Consider the following 19,727-nt stretch of genomic DNA (forward strand, 5'->3'; position numbering starts at 1 on the left):
ACAGCATGGTGATGCTTCTCTTTTTTTTTTTTAATTGGACTTTGAGCATTCATACATTGAACACATCTGTATCAACTTTGTTACTCTACCCTCTATTGTTTTCATGTTGCTAACTTGATGTTTTGGATGTTGTTCTGCTGTACTCTGTCTGCTGTGAATATGGGTTTCAGAACTTGCCCACTGATTCCTCAATCTCCCTCGGCCAATGGTAGCTCAAAGTTATTTAGGAGCCAAAACAAACCCCAAAAAGCTTGCTTTGGTGGGCAATTTCAAACTGCCAAAACAAACTTCTTTTTGGCTGGATTTTGTTTGAATTCATGTCATGTTTGTTCATTCTTCAACTTCTTTTGGATTTTTATTATTTACAATGATGGCAAATCCAACAAGTTCAAAGGTAGTGTTTGCGAACTGGAAATACAAGCACCCTTTTCCCTTTGCTGTGGTGAAAGTAGGGGTGAGCGATTAATCGAAAATGAATCGAAATCGACATTCAGACCTGATAATCAATCAAATTTTTCGAGGACGATTTTATCAATTACTTTTCCCTCGCTCTATTAAAGGCTGTGGCTGATTTCTACATGTGCGGCCACTTTGCAGCCACATCTGATCTCTAAATCAAGTAGGACGATGGACTCATTCTTGAGTCTTACTTTACTTATCATTAATCATAATCCAGCTAATGTTCAATTAATCGAGATTTTGATTTTATGATTTGATTTTCAATAGTTACTTTCCCTGGTAATCTATTACTTTTATAATTATGTAACTTAGTTACTATTTGTGAGAAGAAACTAGCAACTATAACTAATTACTGTTTAAAAGGAATTTGCCCGACTCTGGTTTTTGGGGATTCTGTAGCTGTTTGATTCCGTAATGTCTGTTTTGTTCTCTCATGACCCACTTGAAAATCCTTGGCTGAATTGATCCTTCACAAACCATTGGATTGACAGGCAATCCAGACAATCATAACACTGACATTCTGTGCACCTTCACTGCACATCACTTTCTTTGACAAGCTGAATGGTCAGATTAACCAGGCATAGTAGAGTAACATCAGCGATTAACATGGAAAAAATGTTTAAATGGAAATGTGCTTGTTTAGGACTTACAAAGCTACCCAAAAAATTTGACATACTGTATATTTAATCTTTTCCTAAATTTTAGAGAAATGTATTAAAAGGATTGCCTCACCATGAGCTGTCAACAAATGATGCTGTTATTTGCTGATGAAGACTCAAGAACCTTTCTGTTATCAAACCGATGCAGCTCAGCGATGCAACTTTAATTTGGTTTATTTGGATAAGTGATCATAACCAGTGAACTACCAGAGAAAGATAACAGATTCGATGAGCCAACTTACACTGCATTTGCCTGGAGCACCAGATAAACAATGAATTAATCTTTACAGTCTCTTATAAATTTGTTGATGCATTATTGCCTTGTTTGAGATACTACAGTTTGCGTGTGTTGGTGAAGTATTTGTGGGGTTATGTGGGAATCATTTTATAACATTCTAATTGATCTGAACATTATACTATAGCTTCAGCTTTTTTGTTTTCATTTTCATTTACATCCTGAAAACAGACCTTTATGTCTGCTTTTGTGTGAAATCAGTACGTAATTTATGCAGAAGTTATTCACATTTCCTTGGGGAGTGCACAAATGCGATAGTGGAGCACCACGGCTGAAGCTTGTCTGGAAGCGAGAATTGGGAGCAGGATTCTATTACCTACTGTTATCTTTTTATTTTGACGAACACAGAGGTCCTGTGACAATTTAAGTGCCATCCAAATCTATTTTGTACATATTATATTGGCGATCGATCTAAAAGTTGGCACTATGGTAATGTGCATCAGAAAAGCTGCATCTTGTTTATTAAAAATTAACGTTTACATTTACGAAGTGCTAGAATTTTTGTGTCTGTGTACTGTATTTATTATTGCATGCCTTTTGCTTAGGATCTTTGGAGATTTTTATTTTTTTTTTACAGATGTTCCTATGAGAAACAATTGCCATCCAAATAGGGCCCAAGTTAAGCCGCAGTCACACTTTTCGTCCCATAGACTTTCATTCAAATGCATGCAAATGTGACAGAAAGGGAATGCAAGCTTTTGCTAGCTTTAAGTTTGGTGAACTTTGATCTACAAAATAGCATCACGTGACTGCAGGAAACCAATAGAAGAGCAAAACATGTTTTCTCTGTACAGAAATGTTTAATGTTTAACTTGTTTAATCCCACCCCTTTTCACAGCACCGTACAACAGAATTTCGCAAACTCTTTTCGCAAAATTTTATCAAACTCTCTAGAGGTCAACATTATCCCTAGTTGATGTGCAGGTGTTTTGTTTCATACAGCCTTATTAATATGCCTATAAAGGGATTTTTGGGAGTACAGGGCAATACAGAACTCTGACTCCTCAATGCTCCTCATCACAGCTGTTAGTGCTAGACACGGACAGGTCAATTAACTATGAACAATTGAGTCAATTTACCACATAATGAAGATCATTTACTTTGGGGATGTTATGCAAATGAGAGCAGTCCTACTTTTATGACCTTCAGCAAATTATGGGCGAAGTCCACACATTTCTGTAAGCTGTAAACTAATGTGACAATGGAGTTGTTGCGAGTTGAGTATTTTTCTTCAAGGTCTGCTTCTCATCTTTCAGGTAGGGTGAATGCGGCACCTGACCAGATTGGGAAGCAGGGCCCAGTAGAGCAGTTCGGTCTAGTGTTTCTCTTTCAGTGCGTGACTGATCTGTAATGGGCTGTTCACTCTGACAGCAATTAAATCACCGAAGGAAGGTCACAAAGCACTGCGGTCGCTATTAGACGCTCCCACTCAACTAGTGGCTGGCTGCATCAGCAGACTATGAAATTATCTTCATTAACCTCAGTGGATGGTTCATCAACGCCCAGTTTAGACAGATTTTTCTTCTTGAAGCACTTCCAAAAAATGATTTTCATTTGGATTGTTCTCAGTAGCTATATGGTCATTTTTGGTGAAATTTCAAAAAAGTAATTTATTAAGATTTTTTGTGTTTTTCTGCTCTATGGTGGAATTCACAACCAACTTGGATCTGGCATGGAAATAAACATGGAGATTTAGGCCCCTACATGAAATTGGAGAATGTGTGGATTTCTGTTGAGATTTCAGTGTTTAAATTTGCCTAAAATTGGTAAATCTGACTGCTACTTAATTTTGTTTTAGTGAAATAATAATTTATTGTTCACTTTTATGAACAAAAAATCATTTATTGTAACTGTTTAATGCTGCGTTTACACCAGACATGGAAGAAGCATCAAGCACGATTGATTTCCACGTTAAATCAATGCAAAGGTGCAAATAGACATCCTGCGGCGTGATATGCACGAATAAGGCTGTGCGATTCGCGAGAAGAGTCGCAAGTTCGAAAATCTAAACTTCAGCAGACATTTGTGCTGCGGTAACCAGTCAGGAGCTTGCTCTTGTGGGGGCGTGATTATTACGTAGCGCCTGTTGTTGGTGTCCCGGGGAAAAATCGTCCTGCCAACACTGACAACAGTTCATCAAACTGGGCTCGGCTCAGTCAGAAGCACTGCTGAAAGCTTCCACATCCAGGTTTAGTTTCTGGAGGAATGTATGAGCTCATAGAGCTTGGTGCACCTCTAAAAGTATCTAGTGGACACAGACACACCTCCAAATGTATCAGTGCTGTTTTTCAGCCTTCATAAAGCACATAAACACGGTTATTTTCTCTACAAAATCTATGTTGGCCATTTAGCAACAAAGCTAGAGTCACTGGGCAGACAAAAGCCCTGGTCATCAAGCAAATCCACGTCTGTTGGGAAGTAAATGGGATGCGTGAATGAAGCGGATTGACCCGCAAACAAAGAGTGTAAACTCAAAATGTTTATTTATCTGTGCTTGCCACGTCTGGTGTGAGCACAGCATGAGGCCTTTCTACTGTGAAATGTAAAAGAAATTATTTGAAAGACTGTTGATGACCAAACAAGTCTGTATTCCCATTGACTTTATTTGTATTGAAAATATAAAAATTGTTAGTGAATCAAATACTAACAGGAACATATTATTGACTAATAAAAAAATGTAAAATCAAGGTGAAACTATGTGGCTACAGTTACTTTTCATGTTTTTCATAAAGCACTATTAATTGGGTTTAGGTAATGGTTTAGGTATGTGGTTTTGCTACACTGTAAAACCCAAAAAGTTAAAGTAACTTAGCATTTGAGGAAACCAATTGCAACAAACATTAAAGTTCAAAAACTAATCCTAATGAGTACTGTGAACTTAATCCATTTGAGTAAATAAAGCAATTTAAGCAGAGGAAAACCTGATAAGGTGGTGCAGTGGGTAGCACATTTGCCTAACAGCAAGAAGGTCACTGGTTTGAGCATTGGCTGGGTCAGTTGGCATTTTTGTGTGGAGTTTGACGTTCATAAAGTCATTGTGCTGCACATATTAGGAGGCAGCTGACGTGCAGCGAGGAGTTTGCATCTTTAATAAACTACAACAGTTTGTGCTCATTGAAAAGTAAGAATGATTAATATGCCAGCCAACTGAACCACATCTGAGCCTGATTCGGAGCACTCAGACTTCTTAAACAAACCGGGAAACGTGCCTGCACTCGGTTTGGATAGCATAGTGTGAGTGCACCCTTCTTGTGGTTGGGTATCTGAAACTGTACTCCATGCAATATATTTTACATTTCACAAAATGTAGGCTGAGGCGCATATTTCCAGTGAGCCTGGGTTGTATAATTTTCATTAACATTGGTTTTTAGGCATATGTGATTGATTACTTCAGTAATCTGAGAAATATTGTCTTAATGGCTTTAGTGGTCTGTTATAATCTTCAGTGCAGTTGTATCCCAGCAGGTAGAGCCAGATGCTGTGGTGTGTTTGCTTAAAGCAAAGTAAAATACAAATTAAATGTGTCTTTTATTTGGCTTCTAAAGAATGAATGCTATTGTCATGCTTCCATCCAAGCTATTAAGTTGTGTCTAAACAGCTTAATGGCTTGGATGTACTAGTGGATCACATTTCCTTGTGGTGGAAGATGAAAAGTGATAGTCTTGCAGGAATTCAACTCTTGACTGATGCTTTGACTAAAACACTGTAGCAATGCATATAGTATGCATTTCATTCATAGCATGGTGTCAGAAAATTGAGTTCTCTGTGATATAACATCCTAATCTATAGATTGAGCTGCACTTCTTTGTCGCTTGAGTTTTCCATGGTGTGAGTTTTGGGCTAAGACTAAATCCTGATTTAACTTCTGAATACTGATTTATACTTTTGGGTCCAGTAATCACCGTACCCCACTGTACAAAACCTTGCAGGTAGCTGGCACCATTATGAGCATTTATATTTCTTCATTCTATCAGTGTTGCTCTGATGATTACACATTTAAAACGCTAAAAGGCTGTGTGATTTCTATGTTCCACTGAGTTTCTTTGCCCGTGTTTTGGTTAACCTTTCTAAAATACTCTAGAAATAGCTCAAACTCACAGTCATTAAATGAAAAAAAAGGTGGGGACTGGCCAACATTCAACAACTTTATTCTTAGGGTAAATAGAAAGCGTTTCCTTAGAAAATGTTTCCTTCAGGGCTCTTCTGCAGAACCCATGGCTCAGTCCGACACACATTCATCAGCACTATCAAATCTACCAATCACACACATATTGACATATAGTTGCGTTTTTTTTTTTTGCGAGAGGTGTGAATCAGGGTCTGTGTTAGGTTATAGTAAATTTTGTATGACTGTGCAAAGGCTACGCTAGACCTACTGCGTGCCCTCCATGCAGAAATATAAACTGGCCTTATGTGTCAGTGTACATTGAAAGTTTACTTGGGTTGTATTGAGTCTAGAGTGATGTGTGGCCCTACGATGGCCCTGTTGTTCCTTCAGTGAAGGTCTATGGAGCTGAAGCGTGCCCTAATAAAGTGAGTGGGAGTGTTGTGTCAGGGCTTAGACTGTAACTTAAGCATGCTATCCCCAGATGAAGGCCAGCTAAAGCACTTCATTATTTGCGCAAATCAACTCTTAATCTTTCATGGGCCAGGAGTCTCTTTGCATCCACTCTACAATTATTTCATATCTGTAAATTATAAGTGTTTTTTACATGTTTAACATTTCTCCACGACTTTTCTTTTAACTATGCCTGACGCTTTTTTATTAAGCTTTCAAATTAAGTTCAACTTACATTAATGTAAATCAGTCAGTTTTTTTAGAACAGTATAACAGACTACTTGTATAAAATATAAGATAAGATAAATATCAGTCACTCTTTATCTTTCAATAATGTGTCTTGAGAGGGCTGTGCACAGACGTTTTAAAGTGCAGTTGCCCAAAACATGAATAAGTGGAACAATCCCACAACCTCCACCTCTGCAGAAAGTGCAAGAAATCAAATGTTCAGAGTCAGCTTGACTGTTTAGAGATTGTGTATATTTATGCCAAACTCAATAGACACTTAAGCTGTGTGTGATTATTTTGTTATTTACAGACTATTCTTAATAAATTTTCTTTGTTAAACATTACTTGGGAAAAAAAATTACAGGAGGGCAAATCATTTTCAAAAAACAGTTAAAAAACAGTTCATAACCAAGAGAGGTCATGGTTCCAGACACAGGAGAGGAGATAGTTTTACTTGCCTCTTTCAATATAGAGGATAATTATCAGGAGGCAGAACTTTTGTTACACCAGAGCTGCACAAATCCCCTGAGAATATCATCAGTTTCTGCAAATGAGCAATGCTTTCATCAGCCTCTCTTTGTCTCTCTTTACACTTCTTTTAGTTCGCCATATATCCCTCAACAGAAAAAAACTAAGAAGTAACTTACTAAGAAGTAACATTTTTAGATCTAGTTAAGAGTAATCTACAAAAAGAAACTGTAATATTGAAAGAGACCATTTCAGTAGAGCCAGACAGAATCTGCAAACATTTTTTGCTATTTCTGCTGAGAATTTTGTAAAAAATCTGCGGATTTATGCAGAATGATTTTGGGAGTAAAACTTAACATTTGTTAAAAAAAAAAAAAAAAAAAAAAAAAAATATATATATATATATATATATATATATATATATATATATATATATATATATATATATATATATATATATATATATTATTTTTTTATGTTTTAAATGCAAATCCAATTAGATCCACTAATTTGGTAAACAAAGCAAGTCTGTCACATAATATGTCTAAAGACAGAAAATATTACTTTACAAACTGTGTTGTAAATAAATCAAATGAATGTTTTCATATCAGTCAATAATAATACTGAAAATAATAAAATAATCAAAATTAATATAATTTTACTCCCATTTTCATAAGTAAATAAATAGGCTCAATGTTGGGCTAAAAATATGCGGGAATCTCTGATTTCTGTGCGCGCAGATTCTGTATCGGCCTATGTTTCATTTTAAAATACTGTTTACTTAATTTTCTAAATATATTATTACAATTTATTAAAATTTTTTCTGCATCATTACTCCAGTCTTTCTCTTCATCCTTTCAAACTTTCCTTCTCCGTTTTTTCATATGAATCATATGGTTAATGTGTTACTAATAATTTGGGATGCTTTGATCTCGATACTTGGATCGGATATCAGTTTGATATCGCATATTTTAGCTGAATCGAGTATCAGTGAGCTGTTACCCGATATCGATTTCTTCCCTTTGTGCTGCTGAGTTTTGTAAGTGTCTGCAGATACCGGAGGGCTACGCGCTGTGTCTCAGTGATGCATCAAGCGATTCATTCATGCACCGGCTGTTCTCTCATCCTTCCGACTGAGTTTATGCATCCAACGTGAATACTTTAAATGCTGCGATTAGTTTGTAAAGCCTGGCTCATTGTGGTCAAAGTAGTAATATGGATTTTCATTAGCAAAAAATTATTTAGCGCAATATGGATTGTCATTGACAGAAAATTATATAAGATATCTGATATAAGCTACTCTAAAACATTTTATCTATATTAATATTTTATTTAACAGACCAGTTTTGGTGCTGAAGCATATAAGCAGACCTTGTTTTTAACTTGAGATTTGGCACGGGATTATTTAGTAAAATTGGCTTCAGACAGTTAAGTCTGGGTTAAAGCTGCTTGAAATATCAGGCTTTGCTAAAAGGCTAGTTATTTTAGCAACGATTAGTGGTAATAGGTATCGTGGTACGATAGTGGTAGGCTATTACAGATTCTAAAGAAAAATCTTAATATTTAAAAAGACAACATAAGCTGAACCACATAAGATCAAGGTCATAACAAATGCTCAAATATTGTAGCCTAATTTACAAGCATCATGTTTTAGTTAGATTGTGCCGTCTGTCATATACAGTAGGCATATAGGTCTGTTATTTTTACTAAAGAAGATTTATTTTTTGAGTTTATCACCAAAACTATAGAAACTGTATTATGCTTAAAAAAATGGCTCTGTATCGGTCAATACTCGGAGCATCCCTACTAATAATAAATGACATTTAAAAATTATATATATATAAACATAGAAAACTATTTTTAAAAGAACAGTCCACAATATTACAGCTTTTATTGTCATTTTGATAGATTTAGATCGAAACTGCTGCCTCTGTAAGCAGAAGAGGAGACTTCTTTCAAAAACATGAATAAAATAAATTGAATAAATGCATAATGTTTCCACAACAGTTTACCAGTAATATTACTACAAACCTGGGACTTGGGACTTTACAAGTGTATTTGAATGATGCAATTACAAGAGTAATTGCACATATGTTGCATTGTGGGCCTGTGAGAGTGTGCGCGCGTACGTGTGGGTGTCTGTGTTTATATGCAGCTGTGCTTCAGAGCCCATATGTACTATGAGCTCTTAGCGTGCATGTATAACGTGCGAATGTGTGTGAGTGTGTCTAGTGTGGGCGGATGCATGGACTCGTGCCCTCCATCAGGGTTCTTTTTTGCAGCTTAAATTCGCAATGAGCATCCGCGGACGCCGAGCCCGGCTGGTAACCATAGCAACAGCAGTTTACCTTGGCTCTGTCGTACTGATGTGCAGAACTGGCAGGCTCTTTGGATCCCTCTGCGGAAATAAATAAAAGATTGACAAAGATGAGAGTGACGAGCATCTGTCTGGAAAATGCATTATGTGGAGAGACATTGTTAAGATAAAGCTGGAAGCACGTGTCTTGGTATCATTCATTACGGTTGCATGATGACTTAGAATGTGCTAAGATGTCAGGTGTTTCCCAAAGGGAAGCATTTAATTACTAGATCCATCACAATCCACCTACTGCAGTTTTGTCACGTCAGGCAGTGCTGAAAAATGGTCGGTTATTCTTCCATCTTTTGACACTCACAGTCTTATGTAAATGATGGACGGTGGTGTGGTTTAAACAACATTTCACCCTCATAATAGCACATCATGCATCAGTGGTCAATATATGGCTGCCACATCAGTCAGCGACACTTAGTAATAACCTTTGTTGCGCTGGCAGGATTAATATTCTAGATGAATGTCCCCATGCGCTCAATAAAAAGGAGCCACTCTTTTGTTTTTGTCTGTTTTTTTTTTTTCTTCTTCCATCGTAGTGTCAAGCCATACGCTGGGCTCCCAGATGTGTCTGCCTCAGCCCATCCATCGCACTAAAGCATCATCAGACACCTAAACAAGAATTTGGTTTTGTCGTAAAGGATTACTAAGCAGGCAGGCAGGCTAGGTCTGTAAATGTGATTTATCTCTCTCTCTCTGCATGTGTGGGGGTGGTAAGGACTGGAATAACAAAGACTCGACCGCTGCTGATTGGAGACCAGTTGAGCTTTCTGTCTTTTTAATGGCAGGAGATGGGATTTCGCTAATTGAAGCTTAGCAACAGCTCCCTAATGAGTCGTTTCATACCTTTTTTTTTATTGGTTTAGGTGACTCTCTTTTCACCCGGACAGCTTTATTGGCTGTTTTGGGAGGCAGGGATTATACTGGAGCCAGTTTGCTGAAAGGTTCCTGTTCTTTGTAACACCAGAGGGCTCTCAGTGAAATGAGAACGTTTGCATCGGAGGAAATGAAATGAGTCTCCGCCTATAGGAAGTGTGACTAAAAACCTCCAGCTGCTGCTTGGCATGGTGGCACAATGTGAAGGGCAAATGTGAGGCATTTTAGAGGTTAGATGACATCTTCAGAATTGTCACACACATAGGGTGAGAAAAAGGGTTGTAGGGTTGTAGAAGTTGTAGAGAACTTCAGAAAAAAACATTTCTCACCAGTAATTTGCAATACAGATTCAAGTATGGGGTCGGTAAGATGCATTTAATCTTTTGTGGGATAAAACCACTACAGTTAATGCAATAATATTGTGAACTGTTAAAGGGCCATGAAACCCCCAGTTTCAGAAAATTAAACATGACGGTCGGCAATAGTTTGCTTGCAGTGTTCACGTTTACACTCTGAGAGCAGCATTTACAGCTGATCTTTCAGCGCATACTATTGTAGGGATTTTAACGTAAACTAAGTAACTTAGAAATAATTTTTACCAAGGTCTGTCTTTAAACACTGAAAGAGTGCTGCTGACCTTATGAATTATAACTTTACCATCTAAATGAACAAAGAAAGGGCACTGATCGCACACACTTACCAAATCTGTAGAGACAGGACAATCAACTCGTACTGGAGGTGCATCTTTTTTTAAAGGAGACGAGCAGCAAATCCGGATTTCATAATTTCCAGATGCGAAAAGCTCTCAGGTAAAAAATGTTCCGTACAAATGTATTTCTGCCGCGTGTCACATGCAATGATCCACACGTGAGTCTCATTTAGGGAAAATGAAAACAAAACATTTGTTTTTCACCCGTATCTCCAAACAATTCTTATTATTTTCCCACTTCTTTTGGCAACACAACGTGTTATCTCTCTGTCGTCTGAACACTATTTCAGGTACAGTCTTCGAAGCTAGCATGCAAATTAATGAAGTTGCAAGCATACACATTAGAGCGCGCTGATTGGTTTGAAACAAGTCTTACTCATGAATTAATGCAGCACACTGGAATACATGCTAAGATCTCATGGCTGTGACGCAGCTTCAAAAATTAGTTTCAAACCGGAAGTACGAATTTGCTCAAATTAACGCAAAAACAACCAATTTTCACTTTTTTATGAAATATGTGTCCTAATAGTCATTTATGTATCCCACACTGCTAAAAACACTGTCAACAGCTCAAAAAACATGTTTTGGTGTTTTGTAACCCTTTTTATTTGTTATAAATTTTACAACAGGTTTTTTTATTCATTCATTAATTTTTCTACAGCTTAGTCCTTGATTTGTCATGGGTTGCAGAATAATCCGCAAACTACTCTGGCATATTTTTATGCAGCAGATACTCTTCTACTGGGAAACTGTATGGTAGCAATTTAAGTTTATGTCATTTTTGATCAGTTTATATATCATAATCTCTTTGAAATTGCAAATGCTCACAAACTGGCTTGACAAAAATAGGAATGTTGAAGCATTGGGTAACAAAACTGTTAAACAACAATAATAATATTTGCAGTTAACCCTTATGTATTGTTGGGTTGTTTTCATTCACTCTGGGGTGGTTTTATGTATTAATTTGGCCACAACTTTCTCTGTGTTTAAGATAGCAGAATGATTTTGGTGACAAATTTTATTTTGACGCATATTTTGAGAAAATGCTTTGAATTAAAAATAAAAAATTAACGATACACTCTGGGCAAATGTACTACCACTTCATGTTAAGGATAAAAGCATCCACTAAATAAAAAAGCTGTAAAAGTGTATTTTGCATAAATCTGTTAATCTACCTCAGTCCTGATCAAAGCTACTAAGTTGCTTAGAAAATTACAGGATTTTAACTCTTTAATTGCCAAATACATAAATAATGTCACTAATTTGGTGAAAGAAAATGCACAAAATGACGTATTGTCAATATAAATGCTTTCTGGATTTTATGTGGAGTATAACAGCAAATTAAAGAGTGTGTATGTGTGTCCTGTGCACACTTATCTTGATGTGTCTGAGAAAATCAAAATATGCATCTCAGCTCTCAGAACTACAAGGAGTAAACAAAAACAAAGACTGTGTGTATGCACCATCAAATATAATGGAAGTCAATGGGGCAAAAACAAAAACCTACAGTAAATTACGGAGAAAAAAATTTAAATCTAACAATGCATCAAAGCCAGTGTTGTTACCAATCATTCACATGTCCAAGGCTGTGACTAAAGAGGAAAGAAATCCAGTCCACAATTATTTTTCATATTGAAAATACTTAATTTTGTGTGTTTTCTTTCACCAAATCAGTGACATCATTTGTAAACTTGGCAATTAAAGAGTTAAAATACTCAATTTGTCTAAACAATTTAGTAGTTTTGATCAGGACTGAGGTTGATTAACAGATTTATGCAAAAACTTTGAAAAAAATATTTATCTGATGCTTTTTTACAGCAGTTTATTTCAGTGAATGTTTTCATCCCTAACATAACAAAAGGGTAATAAATGTAAACGGTACAGAAGGGTTAATTTGCTAACCCTTAAACTTTAAACATATATAGGTGACTTTTTTACTGGAACTTTTATCCTTCGTGGATCGTAAAATACGGTAAAATACATAACAACAAGGTTTTACATGCCTAAAGCATATACAATGAATAAACTATTGCTCACATTTTTACATAAACCATGAGAAATCATAAAACCTTAACTTTTTCACTTTAAGTATTCATGCATGTGATTATCCGAACTGTTCAATATGCAGTTGGAGTAACTGGCACATTAGGATCATCTATTCATGTGCTCTCACATTTGGTTTGATTGCCTTTTCCAATTTTTATGATTTTTCTGTTTTCTTCTTCCATATGCTGGTAATAGTTTCAAATGCTTGAGTCCAATATATTGACCAGAAGAACAGGTTCAAAAGAATGAATGTTCACACATCAGCATAAAAATATAATTAACTGTGACTAAATCTTCCAAAAACTTCTTTGGAGTAGTTATACTAACTGACAAAAATCTTGTCACCTATCCAAATTTTAGGAATAAAAAATATTAACTTGACTTCTTTAATCGTTTGGTATCAGAAGTGGCATATGAAAGGCAAAAGCTTCTAATTACGCTTTACCAAAATATAATATGATTATTGCTTGATTTTTTTAAATAATTTAATTAGGACTGTAAGGTCAGATTTTGCTTAGACAAAATTCTTGTCACTCAACAGAAATAATGTAAAGTATAGAATATAAAGTCATAGTGCAGTGGAAAAAGAATTGTGTTTGACTCCCTTGAGCTTGGAGGACTGCATCCACACATTTCTGCAATGACTCAAATAACTTATCAATAAAGTAATCTGCAATGGCAACGAAAAAGTTTTTGGAGGACTCCCAGAGTTCATCAAGATTCTTTGGATCCATCTTTATCTTTATACCTCCTTTATCTTACCCCAGACATGTTCAATAATGTTCATATTTAGTGACTGGGCCGGCCAATCCTGGAGCACCTTGACTGTCTTTGCTTTCAGGAACTTTGATGTGGAGGCTGAAATATAAGAAGGAGTGCCATCCTTTTGAAGAATTTGGCCTCTCCTGTGGTGTGTAATGTAATGGGCGGCACAAATGTCTTTATACCTTAGGCTGTTAATGTTGCCATCCATCATTGCAGATCTCTTTCCTCCACCAAACTTGACTGATTTCTCTAAGAATCTTAGATCCATGCAGTATTTGTGATGATTGGGATGCAGTTCAACAGATCGAAAAAATATTCCATCTGCCACTTTTCCAAATAATCAAATAGAAGTCAAGTTATTTAAATTTTTTTTCTTTTACAACTGGGATAGATGACAAGACTTTTTGTCAGAAACATTAACATTAATTGAACCACTGGCTTTTTCTGAAATATTCTGCTAATAAATTTGTCAAGCATCTGAATGGAACCAAATGTCCATCCCTCAGTTTCCTTTTTATCTGCTGTAATTGTGTTAAAGACACCGAACAGGTGCTGATATGGCATGTGAACTGTTTTTTGTCCGTGCCTCCAGCCCCCAACTGGGAACTCTGGGAACAGGTCTGGGTATGTCCACCACCTGTGCAGGAGGATCTTTAGACTTGTATGAGAGAAGACTTTCACCACTACATAGTGTGTGACAGAGGAATGTGCTGTGTCAGTCTTCAGCCCCTGGCCCTTGCACATATATGCACGCATTAGACTTACCAAACATGGCCTTGACCAGAGTGTCCTGTCTCTATTGCTGGACTTAGAGCTTCTTTTCGGATTTTGCCTCTACACCCATACGGCTCCATAGCGGGAGACTGGCAGAGACAGAGTGTGTCTGGATTCATAATTATGAGTTCCTGCGGAGGGCATTTCTAATTTAGAGTTAATCTTCTGCTGCCAGTAAACTTGTCAATGGGGGCAACAGCTGTCATCGCAGGAAGAAATAAGTCAAAACAACAGCAATAATGACAAAGCTATCAATCCCATGTGAAGCGTGACATTGAGAATTTGCCCTGCAATTATCTGCCACATAAAACACTGTTTCTGTGCACCTGTAAGGCGGGTACAATTTCCATAGCGATTAAGACAAAGCCCTGTAATCTGTCCTATTTGAATTGCATTGTTTACATGTCAACTTTTGTTGAAATACTTTATATCTTTTGCATATGTGGAATGTTTTGGATCCAATTTGGCTTTTGAATGTTAAAGAGCCTCTATTGTGCATGATAATGGGACATATTTTGCTTTTGGGGGCCTCTAACAACAGGCCGATATGCATGTAAGGTCAAAAAACACTTTCAATGTCTTGTTATATGCATTTATTTTTATTTAATTATCCCAACCACTCCCAGACGATTTGTTGAGCAATTCATATGTTCTTAAACCCCTCCTTAGCGCGAAGCTAATCTGTGCTGATTGGTCCAATGACCCAGTCTGTTGTGATTGGTTGACTGGGGTCAGCGTGAGACAAAGGGAAATGCCCAACATGGCTATGAAGTAGCACACAGAGTATGTGAGAGCCCAATGCAAGAATGCACCATTACCAAAGACAAACGGCGGAAGATTAAACGCATTGCATTTTCAACTTAGTTTTGGACGTAATATGTGAATGGTACCAAACAGATTTAACCCGAGAGATACAATACAAGCACTGATCTATAACAGATACATAATCACAATACACATATTTTGCAAACTACACAAAACAAGTCAACAATTTTAATTACACTTACATGTTATGATCCATAGGAAGAAGAAACGGGTCCAAATGAACTGTACCAGTCCCTTTCAAAGTCTGACAAAGTCCCATACACATAATTGTCTTCTGCTCCTTTTATTAGCAAACGGCTGGTGAATCCCGTGTTGCAAAGTAGGTTATTGTATCAATAATCAGAAAAATGACAGGAATAAACACAGCAATAGGATGGCTATACTGTGGTATTGTTGTGAAAATGAACTTTAACCCTTTATTCCCCACAGCCGAATCTCCATCTGTCAGTGATCGTCATGTTCGGGTCATGATCAGTCCCATGATCCCCCACTCTCCGCTAGTGTTTAAAGGGAAAGGCACGTTCACATTTTATCGGATCTAGGACTTTATATTTGGTGATGTACCATATTGACGTCGACACGTTCAGGCAAAAGATTCGAACCCAATACAATTAATTTATTCCAATCTGAGTCGACTTTTTCATTAAAGAATCAATAGTTTTGTTTTTTATTTAATTTTAACTTTATTTTTAATAGTTTTCACTCTATAATGATTATACCTTGCAATGTCTGGACATATCTCATGTATTCTCAGTTGTTTATCGACTATAATCCCAACTTAACATTGCATATTCTTTGATGTGACTATTGTGGAAACACACATTGCAATATCAATGGTGAAACGATATATTGTGCAGCCCTAAAATAAAACCATTTTCATGGTAGTAATATTCATGAAATACTAATTCTGTAAAATATGTGGCCAAAAAAATCAAGTTTGAATCAAATATTATTCAATCACATACAAGCGAAACATAATGCTAATGCTAATTGTTTAGAAATGCTAAAGCAAAATGATTGTTTGGTACCAAATACTGTCTATTATTTTACAGCATTAATACATTCAATCAACTACCTTGACAAAAGTTCCTGAGCATGAGCTTCCTGACACATAATGAAATATTCAATAGTACAACAAACCTATGAGCTAATGCTTTTTTAATCCACTTTATTTAAGGTCACAGCATCTAGGATTATCATTTAAAATATATTTTTTATGCATATCGATGTGTACATAACACTTTGTTGCAGACACCTGCAGCTTTTGTCAAGCCGTTAATTTTTTTTCTGGCAACTTGTGCTAGTTGCTGTTTGCTTTCATTTTATGCATTATTAAGGACTATGTTTAATGTTTTACTAAAGAAACTAAAACATTATCTTAAACCATGGCTTATTTTGAGTTAATCACTAAATTATATATTAATTCTGTCAAAACCAACGACTTTTATAGAAAATTGTTGTTTTTATGATACGTCGAGATTACTGTCATTGCAGCATTTCCATGCTGAATTGAGGATTCCCCATGTCTTACATTAGCATATACAATCACTGGCCACTTTATTATGTACACCTTACTAGTTCTGGGTTGGACCCCCTTTTTACCTTTAGAACTGCCTTAATCGTTCGTGGCATAGATTCAACAAGGTCACAGCAGAAATCGGGACTCATTAGACCAAATAATGTTTTTCCAATCTTCTGTTGTCCAGTTTTGGTGAGCCTGTGCGAATTTTAATGTAATGTTATGTGTATTTATATATAGCTTATTTATTGTGTATGGCCATACACCTAAAGCGCTACACAATCATGAAGGGGGGGTCTCTCCGCACCACCACTAGTGTGCAGCATTCACTTGGATGATGCTACGGCTGCCACAGGACAACAGCGCCAGTGCGCTCACCACACACCAGCTATTGGTGAAGTGGAGAGACAGTAATAGAGCCAATTGTTGGATGGGGATGATTGGGAGGCCAAAATCGTTAGGGCCGATAGAGAGACTTTGGCCAGGACACCGGTGTTTAAATGTAGCCTTAGTTTCCTGTTCTAAAGGGAGTGGCAAACCGCTGTGGTGTTCTGCTGCTGTAGCCCATCCGATGTGTAGTGTAAGGTGTAGTGTTTTGTTAGTCGTCATTGTATAAAATACTTCAGATTACCAGCCAAATGGCATTTAATATACTCAAACTCTAAGCTTGAAAGCTAAACTTGCAGCAGTTGGAACAGGATTAGAGCGAACGCTAATTGTGTGTGTTTTTTTTTTTTTTTTCAAATTGTTTATAAATGGAGAGTTAAAGTATCCATGGCCAGGAAGGGAAAACATTGCTCTTTATTTTCAAAGACAGCGCTCAGACGGGATCAGGTTAACATAATTCAATACTCGTTTGTTTCTCCTGAAGAACTAATTTACAGGCTAGAGGAAAAATCTCATTTTGATGGAGGGATGAGAGAAATGGAGCTCCTAACACCCACCGCAGAAATAACACTCCTCTAGAGAACACAGTCACGCCTTGTGCATAACACCACTCTCAGCGAGCAAACACAAAGCATTCTGCTTTTCCCAGTGAAGAGATTCAGTACTCGAGAAATACAACCCATCCTCTGTTCCCAATGTTTGCCACAATTCACCAGTTCGATAAATGTGTTTAGAGTGACATGGGATGAAATGACCTCTTCGGGCTGTGCTGCTACTGCTAACCATACACAAAGACACTTCAAAGTCTTCTGCTTCCACCCTGACGTGAGAAACTGGCTATATTCATTTGTATCGCCATCATTTGTCAGAACAATCGATGGCAATTCAATCCCGCATTGATCTCAGGCCTGTTCCCTGTGATGAATTGCTGTTTGTGTATGGAAACAGAAAAGGATTGGGTGTGGTCAATTACAGCCCTGTGCTGCAGCTGCTTTCCAACAGTTCACTCTCATTTCTGGACTCATAAAAGTATAATCTGGAGAAATATGGCCTGAAGTCTGAAATTCTGCTATCATTTGACTGGATTTTACTGTTGTGTTTGATTAGAGTAAAAAACTAATCAACTGAATAAATAAATTAAATTAAAAAAAAATAATGATGTGTAAAAATGCCATCTGGGTCAGTATTTGTGTGAACTCGTAATTAAAGTTTGTGTACGCAATTTCTTAAAGTGAAAGGAGCTATTTATGCTCCTATTATTCAAATAGCAATCACATACACAATGAATAGATAGATAAATGGATGGATGGATAAATGCATGGATGGCGACAGATGAACAGCTGGATACAGACAGATAGATGGATGGAGGGGGATGGCTGAAAACGGATAGATAGATGGATGGATAGATAGATGGAGACAGATGGATGGCTGGATAGACAGACAGATAGAGATGGATGGATGGATGGATGGATGGATGGATGGATGGATGGATGGATAGATGGAGACAGGTTTACGGCTGAATACAGACAGATGGATGGATAAATGGAGACAGATGGACAGCTGGATAGATAGACATGGATGATGGATTGAATGGATGGAGACAGACAAACTGCTGGATGGACGGACGGACGGACGGACGGACGGAAGGATGGATGGATGAATGGATGGATGGATGGTTAGATGGATGGATGGATGGATGGATGGGTGGATGGATGAAGACAGGTGGACGGCTGGATACAGACAGATGGACGGACGGATGGATGGATGTATGGAGACAGATGGCTGGGAGCAAATGGAAGGATGAATGGCTGGATAGACAGACAGACAGACATGGATGGATGGACGAATAGATAGATGGATGGACGGATGGAGACAGATAGACAGCTGAATAGACAGACAGATTTATGAATGGATGCATGGATAGAGAAACAGCTGGATAGACAGACTGAGAGATGCATGGATGAATGGATGGAGACAGACGGACGGCTGCAAACAGACAGACTGACTGACTGAGAGATGGATGGACGGACGGATGGATGGAGACAGACAGACAGACAGACAGACAGACAGACAGACAGACAGACAGACAGACAGATAGATAGATAGATAGATAGATAGATAGATAGATAGATAGATAGATAGATAGATAGATAGATAGATAGATAGATAGATAGATAGATAGATAGATAGATAGATAGATAGATAGATAGATAGATAGATAGATAGATAGATAGATAGATAGATAGATATTGTGTTCTGTAACATTCCAAATGTACTGTCTGATTGCATAATATGTTTATTTTTAATTATTCTGCTTTGGGAGTTTACCCAGATCAGCTGACTGTACTAATCATGTGAAACAAGTACTAAACACAGAAACATCTGAAGTCAATGTGTAGGTAATAAAGCTTACGTTTAATTTTTGCTATTTTGAAGTTAAAAGTTAATCTAGTGTTCCATAACATTGCTGATGCCACAAGCCCTGCCCTTATAGCAAACTGAACTGAACTCAACCAAACCATACCATGGGCCCAGTACTATGAACTGAACCATGGCATTGGTGTATTGTTACACCCCTAACTCTGGTTTTGTTCTATTAGTTTCAGGCTTGGGTCCTGCATTGGCACTTGGTATGTGTTTTGTTATTAGACCAATCAAAGTGCTATAAGTAAAACACGATGTACTTTAACAACATGCAAGCCTCTCTTTCATCTCAGGAAATGCTAACTACATTTTGTCCATGGATCCATGAAGCCATGTAATATATCTGTGGACCGTGGAGTAGAGACAC

At 37.2% G+C, this 19,727-nt stretch overlaps 1 protein-coding gene across 33 annotated transcripts in view; it reads left to right on the forward strand.

The window, feature by feature from the left end:
- Positions 1–19,727, forward strand: part of kcnma1a (potassium large conductance calcium-activated channel, subfamily M, alpha member 1a) — a 368,217-nt gene that overhangs the window by 101,030 nt on the left and 247,460 nt on the right. The window lies entirely within an intron of this gene.

Source organism: Danio rerio, chromosome 13 (assembly GCF_052040795.2).
Source record: "Danio rerio strain M-AB ecotype USA chromosome 13, GRCz13ab, whole genome shotgun sequence".
NCBI classification, from domain to species: domain Eukaryota; kingdom Metazoa; phylum Chordata; class Actinopteri; order Cypriniformes; family Danionidae; genus Danio; species Danio rerio.